Here is a 10,812-nt window from a genome sequence, read left to right as displayed (position 1 = left end):
TTCACACGTTTCGTCCCTCATCCAAAGGACTTCTTCAGTTCTGACTGGACTGGCAGGAAACTCAGCTATTTCACCTCAGTGGGGGCGTTATCCCGGGTCATCGATACCGCTGGTTCGTAAGTGTTCCTTGTTGCTGTGACGACGTCGTTACAGTCGTTACAGTCGTTAAGACTACTTGTGGCCAAGACTGAACGCCTTCGTTGGTATCTTCACCTGAGGTCAATACGTTACGTTTGTTGAGTTTCCTGGGAAGAGATGAAAGGACAGCATTGTAAGTGGGGGATAAGTGGTGGCGTAGACCCCCTCCCCTGTTCAATGACGGCTTCTCAGTGCCTTATCCATAAGGCCAATAGGGATTCACATCCCATGAGGTCACCAACTAGGAAGACATACAGTAACTTTCACTATAGAGAAAGGGACCAATGTGTGGTTTTGAATCACTGGCACCACGCTGCCCATAAATCACTGTTAGCAGAGGATGGTTTCGATCCATCGACCTCTGGGTTATGGGCCCAGCACGCTTCCGCTGCGCCACTCTGCTCTGCCACTTTGCAGATGGGCCTCGAACCCACAATCCCTGGCTTTGAATCACTGGGCACAGCAGGCTTCTGCTGCGCCACTCTGCTCCCCCGCACCCCAGATGGGACTCTAACCCACAATCCCTGGTTTAGGAGGCCAGTGCCTTATCCATGAGGGGAATAGGGCTTCACATCCCATGAGGTCACCAACTAGGAAGACATACAGCAACTTTCACTATAGAGAGAGGGACAAATACGGGAAGCACAATGTGCGGTTTTGAATCACTGGGTCAGAAGTCTATGAAGATTCTCAGTCATCCAGGTCATAGTTATCCAACGAAGGTTAAAATCAGGGGCAACTGGACTTGGTTGAAGACACTGGAAGACGTTTCGTCCCTCATCCAAAGGACTTCTTCAGTTCTGACTGACTGGCAGGGAAACTCAGCTATTCACCTCAGTGGGGGCGTTATCCCGGGTCATCGATACCGCTGGTTCGTAAGTGTTCCTTGTTGCTGTGACGACAGTCGTTACAGTCGTTACAGTCGTTAAGACTACTTGTGGCCAAGACTGAACGACCTTCGTTGGTATCTTCACCTGAGGTCAATAGGTTACGTTTGTTGAGTTTCCTGGGAAGAGATGAAAGGACAGCATTGTAAGTGGGGGATAAGTGGTGGCGTAGACCCCTCCCCTGTTCAATGACGGCTTCTCAACCTGGTGTAGATGGCTTCCTTGACACCTCACCACACATCGCCAGGCTGCCAGTAAAACAGTACTAGCAGAGGATGGTTTCGATCCATCGACCTCTGGGTTATGGGCCCAGCACGCTTCCGCTGCGCCACTCTGCTCTCCCACACCTCAGATGGGACTCGAACCCACAATCCCTGGCTTAGGAGGCCAGTGCCTTATCCATTAGGCCACTAGGGCTTCACATACCATGAGGTCACCAGCTAGGAGGACAGACAGCAAGTTTCACTACAGAGAAAGGGAAAAATACAGGAAACACAATGTGTGGTTTTTAAATCAATGGGCCCAGCAGGCTTCCTCTGCGCCACTCTGCTCTCCCACAATCCCTGGCTTAGGAGGCCAGTGTCTTATCCACAAGGCCAATACGGCTTCACATCCCATGAGGTCATGCACCACTCTGCTCCCCCGCACCCCAGATGGGACTCTAACCCACAATCCCTGGTTTAGGAGGCCAGTGCCTTATCCATGAGGGGAATAGGGCTTCACATCCCATGAGGTCACCAACTAGGAAGACATACAGCAACTTTCACTATAGAGAGAGGGACAATACGGGAAGCACAATGTGCGGTTTTGAATCACTGGGTCAGAAGTCTATGAAGATTCTCAGTCATCCAGGTCATAGTTATCCAACGAAGGTTAAAATCAGGGGCAACTGGACTTGGTTGAAGACACTGGAAGACGTTTCGTCCCTCATCCAAAGGACTTCTTCAGTTCTGACTGACTGGCAGGGAAACTCAGCTATTTCACCTCAGTGGGGGCGTTATCCCGGGTCATCGATACCGCTGGTTCGTAAGTGTTCCTTGTTGCTGTGACGACAGTCGTTACAGTCGTTACAGTCGTTAAGACTACTTGTGGCCAAGACTGAACGACCTTCGTTGGTATCTTCACCTGAGGTCAATAGGTTACGTTTGTTGAGTTTCCTGGGAAGAGATGAAAGGACAGCATTGTAAGTGGGGGATAAGTGGTGGCGTAGACCCCTCCCCTGTTCAATGACGGCTTCTCAACCCTGGTGTAGATGGCTTCCTTGACACCTCACCACACATCGCCAGGCTGCCAGTAAAACAGTACTAGCAGAGGATGGTTTCGATCCATCGACCTCTGGGTTATGGGCCCAGCACGCTTCCGCTGCGCCACTCTGCTCTCCCACACCCAGATGGGACTCGAACCCACAATCCCTGGCTTAGGAGGCCAGTGCCTTATCCATTAGGCCACTAGGGCTTCACATACCATGAGGTCACCAGCTAGGAGGACAGACAGCAAGTTTCACTACAGAGAAAGGGAAAAATACAGGAAACACAATGTGTGGTTTTTAAATCATGGGCCCAGCAGGCTTCCTCTGCGCCACTCTGCTCTCCCACAATTGCTTAGGAGGCCAGTGTCCACAAGGCCAATACGGCTTCACATCCCATGAGGTCATGCACCACTCTGCTCCCCCGCACCCCAGATGGGACTCTAACCCACAATCCCTGGCTTAGGAGGCCAGTGCCTTATCCATGAGGGGAATAGGGCTTCACATCCCATGAGGTCACCAACTAGGAAGACATACAGCAACTTTCACTATAGAGAGAGGGACAAATACGGGAAGCACAATGTGCGGTTTTGAATCACTGGGTCAGAAGTCTATGAAGATTCTCAGTCATCCAGGTCATAGTTATCCAACGAAGGTTAAAATCAGGGGCAACTGGACTTGGTTGAAGACACTGGAAGACGTTTCGTCCCTCATCCAAAGGACTTCTTCAGTTCTGACTGACTGGCAGGGAAACTCAGCTATTTCACCTCAGTGGGGGCGTTATCCCGGGTCATCGATACCGCTGGTTCGTAAGTGTTCCTTGTTGCTGTGACGACAGTCGTTACAGTCGTTACAGTCGTTAAGACTACTTGTGGCCAAGACTGAACGACCTTCGTTGGTATCTTCACCTGAGGTCAATAGGTTACGTTTGTTGAGTTTCCTGGGAAGAGATGAAAGGACAGCATTGTAAGTGGGGGATAAGTGGTGGCGTAGACCCCCTCCCCTGTTCAATGACGGCTTCTCAACCCTGGTGTAGATGGCTTCCTTGACACCTCACCACACATCGCCAGGCTGCCAGTAAAACAGTACTAGCAGAGGATGGTTTCGATCCATCGACCTCTGGGTTATGGGCCCAGCACGCTTCCGCTGCGCCACTCTGCTCTCCCACACCCCAGATGGGACTCGAACCCACAATCCCTGGCTTAGGAGGCCAGTGCCTTATCCATTAGGCCACTAGGGCTTCACATACCATGAGGTCACCAGCTAGGAGGACAGACAGCAAGTTTCACTACAGAGAAAGGGAAAAATACAGGAAACACAATGTGTGGTTTTTAAATCAATGGGCCCAGCAGGCTTCCTCTGCGCCACTCTGCTCTCCCACAATCCCTGGCTTAGGAGGCCAGTGTCTTATCCACAAGGCCAATACGGCTTCACATCCCATGAGGTCATGCACCACTCTGCTCCCCCACACCCCAGATGGGACTCTAACCCACAATCCCTGGCTTAGGAGGCCAGTGCCTTATCCATAAGGCCAATAGGGATTCACATCCCATGAGGTCACCAACTAGGAAGACATACAGTAACTTTCACTATAGAGAAAGGGACCAATGTGTGGTTTTGAATCACTGGCACCACGCTGCCCATAAATCACTGTTAGCAGAGGATGGTTTCGATCCATCGACCTCTGGGTTATGGGCCCAGCACGCTTCCGCTGCGCCACTCTGCTCTGCCACTTTGCAGATGGGCCTCGAACCCACAATCCCTGGCTTTGAATCACTGGGCACAGCAGGCTTCTGCTGCGCCACTCTGCTCCCCCGCACCCCAGATGGGACTCTAACCCACAATCCCTGGCTTAGGAGGCCAGTGCCTTATCCATGAGGGGAATAGGGCTTCACATCCCATGAGGTCACCAACTAGGAAGACATACAGCAACTTTCACTATAGAGAGAGGGACAAATACGGGAAGCACAATGTGCGGTTTTGAATCACTGGGTCAGAAGTCTATGAAGATTCTCAGTCATCCAGGTCATAGTTATCCAACGAAGGTTAAAATCAGGGGCAACTGGACTTGGTTGAAGACACTGGAAGACGTTTCGTCCCTCATCCAAAGGACTTCTTCAGTTCTGACTGACTGGCAGGGAAACTCAGCTATTTCACCTCAGTGGGGGCGTTATCCCGGGTCATCGATACCGCTGGTTCGTAAGTGTTCCTTGTTGCTGTGACGACAGTCGTTACAGTCGTTACAGTCGTTAAGACTACTTGTGGCCAAGACTGAACGACCTTCGTTGGTATCTTCACCTGAGGTCAATAGGTTACGTTTGTTGAGTTTCCTGGGAAGAGATGAAAGGACAGCATTGTAAGTGGGGGATAAGTGGTGGCGTAGACCCCCTCCCCTGTTCAATGACGGCTTCTCAACCCTGGTGTAGATGGCTTCCTTGACACCTCACCACACATCGCCAGGCTGCCAGTAAAACAGTACTAGCAGAGGATGGTTTCGATCCATCGACCTCTGGGTTATGGGCCCAGCACGCTTCCGCTGCGCCACTCTGCTCTCCCACACCCCAGATGGGACTCGAACCCACAATCCCTGGCTTAGGAGGCCAGTGCCTTATCCATTAGGCCACTAGGGCTTCACATACCATGAGGTCACCAGCTAGGAGGACAGACAGCAAGTTTCACTACAGAGAAAGGGAAAAATACAGGAAACACAATGTGTGGTTTTTAAATCAATGGGCCCAGCAGGCTTCCTCTGCGCCACTCTGCTCTCCCACAATCCCTGGCTTAGGAGGCCAGTGTCTTATCCACAAGGCCAATACGGCTTCACATCCCATGAGGTCATGCACCACTCTGCTCCCCCACACCCCAGATGGGACTCTAACCCACAATCCCTGGCTTAGGAGGCCAGTGCCTTATCCATAAGGCCAATAGGGATTCACATCCCATGAGGTCACCAACTAGGAAGACATACAGTAACTTTCACTATAGAGAAAGGGACCAATGTGTGGTTTTGAATCACTGGCACCACGCTGCCCATAAATCACTGTTAGCAGAGGATGGTTTCGATCCATCGACCTCTGGGTTATGGGCCCAGCACGCTTCCGCTGCGCCACTCTGCTCTGCCACTTTGCAGATGGGCCTCGAACCCACAATCCCTGGCTTTGAATCACTGGGCACAGCAGGCTTCTGCTGCGCCACTCTGCTCCCCCGCACCCCAGATGGGACTCTAACCCACAATCCCTGGCTTAGGAGGCCAGTGCCTTATCCATGAGGGGAATAGGGCTTCACATCCCATGAGGTCACCAACTAGGAAGACATACAGCAACTTTCACTATAGAGAGAGGGACAAATACGGGAAGCACAATGTGCGGTTTTGAATCACTGGGTCAGAAGTCTATGAAGATTCTCAGTCATCCAGGTCATAGTTATCCAACGAAGGTTAAAATCAGGGGCAACTGGACTTGGTTGAAGACACTGGAAGACGTTTCGTCCCTCATCCAAAGGACTTCTTCAGTTCTGACTGACTGGCAGGGAAACTCAGCTATTTCACCTCAGTGGGGGCGTTATCCCGGGTCATCGATACCGCTGGTTCGTAAGTGTTCCTTGTTGCTGTGACGACAGTCGTTACAGTCGTTACAGTCGTTAAGACTACTTGTGGCCAAGACTGAACGACCTTCGTTGGTATCTTCACCTGAGGTCAATAGGTTACGTTTGTTGAGTTTCCTGGGAAGAGATGAAAGGACAGCATTGTAAGTGGGGGATAAGTGGTGGCGTAGACCCCTCCCCTGTTCAATGACGGCTTCTCAACCCTGGTGTAGATGGCTTCCTTGACACCTCACCACACATCGCCAGGCTGCCAGTAAAACAGTACTAGCAGAGGATGGTTTCGATCCATCGACCTCTGGGTTATGGGCCCAGCACGCTTCCGCTGCGCCACTCTGCTCTCCCACACCCCAGATGGGACTCGAACCCACAATCCCTGGCTTAGGAGGCCAGTGCCTTATCCATTAGGCCACTAGGGCTTCACATACCATGAGGTCACCAGCTAGGAGGACAGACAGCAAGTTTCACTACAGAGAAAGGGAAAAATACAGGAAACACAATGTGTGGTTTTTAAATCAATGGGCCCAGCAGGCTTCCTCTGCGCCACTCTGCTCTCCCACAATCCCTGGCTTAGGAGGCCAGTGTCTTATCCACAAGGCCAATACGGCTTCACATCCCATGAGGTCATGCACCACTCTGCTCCCCCACACCCCAGATGGGACTCTAACCCACAATCCCTGGCTTAGGAGGCCAGTGCCTTATCCATAAGGCCAATAGGGATTCACATCCCATGAGGTCACCAACTAGGAAGACATACAGTAACTTTCACTATAGAGAAAGGGACCAATGTGTGGTTTTGAATCACTGGCACCACGCTGCCCATAAATCACTGTTAGCAGAGGATGGTTTCGATCCATCGACCTCTGGGTTATGGGCCCAGCACGCTTCCGCTGCGCCACTCTGCTCTGCCACTTTGCAGATGGGCCTCGAACCCACAATCCCTGGCTTTGAATCACTGGGCACAGCAGGCTTCTGCTGCGCCACTCTGCTCCCCCGCACCCCAGATGGGACTCTAACCCACAATCCCTGGCTTAGGAGGCCAGTGCCTTATCCATGAGGGGAATAGGGCTTCACATCCCATGAGGTCACCAACTAGGAAGACATACAGCAACTTTCACTATAGAGAGAGGGACAAATACGGGAAGCACAATGTGCGGTTTTGAATCACTGGGTCAGAAGTCTATGAAGATTCTCAGTCATCCAGGTCATAGTTATCCAACGAAGGTTAAAATCAGGGGCAACTGGACTTGGTTGAAGACACTGGAAGACGTTTCGTCCCTCATCCAAAGGACTTCTTCAGTTCTGACTGACTGGCAGGGAAACTCAGCTATTTCACCTCAGTGGGGGCGTTATCCCGGGTCATCGATACCGCTGGTTCGTAAGTGTTCCTTGTTGCTGTGACGACAGTCGTTACAGTCGTTACAGTCGTTAAGACTACTTGTGGCCAAGACTGAACGACCTTCGTTGGTATCTTCACCTGAGGTCAATAGGTTACGTTTGTTGAGTTTCCTGGGAAGAGATGAAAGGACAGCATTGTAAGTGGGGGATAAGTGGTGGCGTAGACCCCCTCCCCTGTTCAATGACGGCTTCTCAACCCTGGTGTAGATGGCTTCCTTGACACCTCACCACACATCGCCAGGCTGCCAGTAAAACAGTACTAGCAGAGGATGGTTTCGATCCATCGACCTCTGGGTTATGGGCCCAGCACGCTTCCGCTGCGCCACTCTGCTCTCCCACACCCCAGATGGGACTCGAACCCACAATCCCTGGCTTAGGAGGCCAGTGCCTTATCCATTAGGCCACTAGGGCTTCACATACCATGAGGTCACCAGCTAGGAGGACAGACAGCAAGTTTCACTACAGAGAAAGGGAAAAATACAGGAAACACAATGTGTGGTTTTTAAATCAATGGGCCCAGCAGGCTTCCTCTGCGCCACTCTGCTCTCCCACAATCCCTGGCTTAGGAGGCCAGTGTCTTATCCACAAGGCCAATACGGCTTCACATCCCATGAGGTCATGCACCACTCTGCTCCCCCACACCCCAGATGGGACTCTAACCCACAATCCCTGGCTTAGGAGGCCAGTGCCTTATCCATAAGGCCAATAGGGATTCACATCCCATGAGGTCACCAACTAGGAAGACATACAGTAACTTTCACTATAGAGAAAGGGACCAATGTGTGGTTTTGAATCACTGGCACCACGCTGCCCATAAATCACTGTTAGCAGAGGATGGTTTCGATCCATCGACCTCTGGGTTATGGGCCCAGCACGCTTCCGCTGCGCCACTCTGCTCTGCCACTTTGCAGATGGGCCTCGAACCCACAATCCCTGGCTTTGAATCACTGGGCACAGCAGGCTTCTGCTGCGCCACTCTGCTCCCCCGCACCCCAGATGGGACTCTAACCCACAATCCCTGGCTTAGGAGGCCAGTGCCTTATCCATGAGGGGAATAGGGCTTCACATCCCATGAGGTCACCAACTAGGAAGACATACAGCAACTTTCACTATAGAGAGAGGGACAAATACGGGAAGCACAATGTGCGGTTTTGAATCACTGGGTCAGAAGTCTATGAAGATTCTCAGTCATCCAGGTCATAGTTATCCAACGAAGGTTAAAATCAGGGGCAACTGGACTTGGTTGAAGACACTGGAAGACGTTTCGTCCCTCATCCAAAGGACTTCTTCAGTTCTGACTGACTGGCAGGGAAACTCAGCTATTTCACCTCAGTGGGGGCGTTATCCCGGGTCATCGATACCGCTGGTTCGTAAGTGTTCCTTGTTGCTGTGACGACAGTCGTTACAGTCGTTACAGTCGTTAAGACTACTTGTGGCCAAGACTGAACGACCTTCGTTGGTATCTTCACCTGAGGTCAATAGGTTACGTTTGTTGAGTTTCCTGGGAAGAGATGAAAGGACAGCATTGTAAGTGGGGGATAAGTGGTGGCGTAGACCCCCTCCCCTGTTCAATGACGGCTTCTCAACCCTGGTGTAGATGGCTTCCTTGACACCTCACCACACATCGCCAGGCTGCCAGTAAAACAGTACTAGCAGAGGATGGTTTCGATCCATCGACCTCTGGGTTATGGGCCCAGCACGCTTCCGCTGCGCCACTCTGCTCTCCCACACCCCAGATGGGACTCGAACCCACAATCCCTGGCTTAGGAGGCCAGTGCCTTATCCATTAGGCCACTAGGGCTTCACATACCATGAGGTCACCAGCTAGGAGGACAGACAGCAAGTTTCACTACAGAGAAAGGGAAAAATACAGGAAACACAATGTGTGGTTTTTAAATCAATGGGCCCAGCAGGCTTCCTCTGCGCCACTCTGCTCTCCCACAATCCCTGGCTTAGGAGGCCAGTGTCTTATCCACAAGGCCAATACGGCTTCACATCCCATGAGGTCATGCACCACTCTGCTCCCCCCACCCCAGATGGGACTCTAACCCACAATCCCTGGCTTAGGAGGCCAGTGCCTTATCCATAAGGCCAATAGGGATTCACATCCCATGAGGTCACCAACTAGGAAGACATACAGTAACTTTCACTATAGAGAAAGGGACCAATGTGTGGTTTTGAATCACTGGCACCACGCTGCCCATAAATCACTGTTAGCAGAGGATGGTTTCGATCCATCGACCTCTGGGTTATGGGCCCAGCACGCTTCCGCTGCGCCACTCTGCTCTGCCACTTTGCAGATGGGCCTCGAACCCACAATCCCTGGCTTTGAATCACTGGGCACAGCAGGCTTCTGCTGCGCCACTCTGCTCCCCCGCACCCCAGATGGGACTCTAACCCACAATCCCTGGCTTAGGAGGCCAGTGCCTTATCCATGAGGGGAATAGGGCTTCACATCCCATGAGGTCACCAACTAGGAAGACATACAGCAACTTTCACTATAGAGAGAGGGACAAATACGGGAAGCACAATGTGCGGTTTTGAATCACTGGGTCAGAAGTCTATGAAGATTCTCAGTCATCCAGGTCATAGTTATCCAACGAAGGTTAAAATCAGGGGCAACTGGACTTGGTTGAAGACACTGGAAGACGTTTCGTCCCTCATCCAAAGGACTTCTTCAGTTCTGACTGACTGGCAGGGAAACTCAGCTATTTCACCTCAGTGGGGGCGTTATCCCGGGTCATCGATACCGCTGGTTCGTAAGTGTTCCTTGTTGCTGTGACGACAGTCGTTACAGTCGTTACAGTCGTTAAGACTACTTGTGGCCAAGACTGAACGACCTTCGTTGGTATCTTCACCTGAGGTCAATAGGTTACGTTTGTTGAGTTTCCTGGGAAGAGATGAAAGGACAGCATTGTAAGTGGGGATAAGTGGTGGCGTAGACCCCCTCCCCTGTTCAATGACGGCTTCTCAACCCTGGTGTAGATGGCTTCCTTGACACCTCACCACACATCGCCAGGCTGCCAGTAAACAGTACTAGCAGAGGATGGTTTCGATCCATCGACCTCTGGGTTATGGGCCCAGCACGCTTCCGCTGCGCCACTCTGCTCTCCCCACCCCAGATGGACTCGAACCCACATCCCTGGCTTAGGAGGCCAGTGCCTTATCCATTAGGCCACTAGGGCTTCACATACCATGAGGTCACCAGCTAGGAGGACAGACAGCAAGTTTCACTACAGAGAAAGGGAAAAATACAGGAAACACAATGTGTGGTTTTTAAATCAATGGGCCCAGCAGGCTTCCTCTGCGCCACTCTGCTCTCCCACAATCCCTGGCTTAGGAGGCCAGTGTCTTATCCACAAGGCCAATACGGCTTCACATCCCATGAGGTCATGCACCACTCTGCTCCCCCACCCCAGATGGGACTCTAACCCACAATCCCTGGCTTAGGAGGCCAGTGCCTTATCCATAAGGCCAATAGGGATTCACATCCCATGAGGTCACCAACTAGGAAGACATACAGTAACTTTCACTATAGAGAAA

General features: G+C 51.7%; 7 non-coding genes across 7 annotated transcripts; all 7 read right to left on the bottom strand.

Annotated features, from left to right (window-relative positions):
- Nucleotides 1–1,369: 1,369 nt before the first annotated feature.
- On the bottom strand, nucleotides 1,370–1,442 carry trnar-ccu. Its single transcript has one exon. It is a non-coding gene; the product is annotated as a tRNA-Arg (tRNA).
- Nucleotides 1,443–2,406: 964 nt separating this feature from the next.
- On the bottom strand, nucleotides 2,407–2,480 carry trnar-ccu. Its single transcript has one exon. It is a non-coding gene; the product is annotated as a tRNA-Arg (tRNA).
- Nucleotides 2,481–3,438: 958 nt separating this feature from the next.
- trnar-ccu lies at nucleotides 3,439–3,511 on the bottom strand. The gene has a single exon. It is a non-coding gene; the product is annotated as a tRNA-Arg (tRNA).
- Nucleotides 3,512–4,828: 1,317 nt separating this feature from the next.
- Nucleotides 4,829–4,901, bottom strand: trnar-ccu. Its single transcript has one exon. It is a non-coding gene; the product is annotated as a tRNA-Arg (tRNA).
- Nucleotides 4,902–6,217: 1,316 nt separating this feature from the next.
- On the bottom strand, nucleotides 6,218–6,290 carry trnar-ccu. The gene has a single exon. It is a non-coding gene; the product is annotated as a tRNA-Arg (tRNA).
- Nucleotides 6,291–7,607: 1,317 nt separating this feature from the next.
- On the bottom strand, nucleotides 7,608–7,680 carry trnar-ccu. Its single transcript has one exon. It is a non-coding gene; the product is annotated as a tRNA-Arg (tRNA).
- A 1,317-nt stretch (nucleotides 7,681–8,997) lies between these two features.
- trnar-ccu lies at nucleotides 8,998–9,070 on the bottom strand. Its single transcript has one exon. It is a non-coding gene; the product is annotated as a tRNA-Arg (tRNA).
- Between the last annotated feature and the right edge of the window lie 1,742 nt (nucleotides 9,071–10,812).

The sequence above is a fragment of the Micropterus salmoides genome, unplaced genomic scaffold (assembly GCF_014851395.1).
Source record: "Micropterus salmoides isolate LMB-PRFRI ecotype aquatic unplaced genomic scaffold, ASM1485139v1 Ms_hic_scaffold_4484, whole genome shotgun sequence".
Classification (NCBI taxonomy): Eukaryota; Metazoa; Chordata; class Actinopteri; order Centrarchiformes; family Centrarchidae; genus Micropterus; species Micropterus salmoides.
The sequence above is the reverse complement of the archived record's forward strand: the minus strand, read 5'-3'. Positions and strand labels throughout refer to the sequence as shown.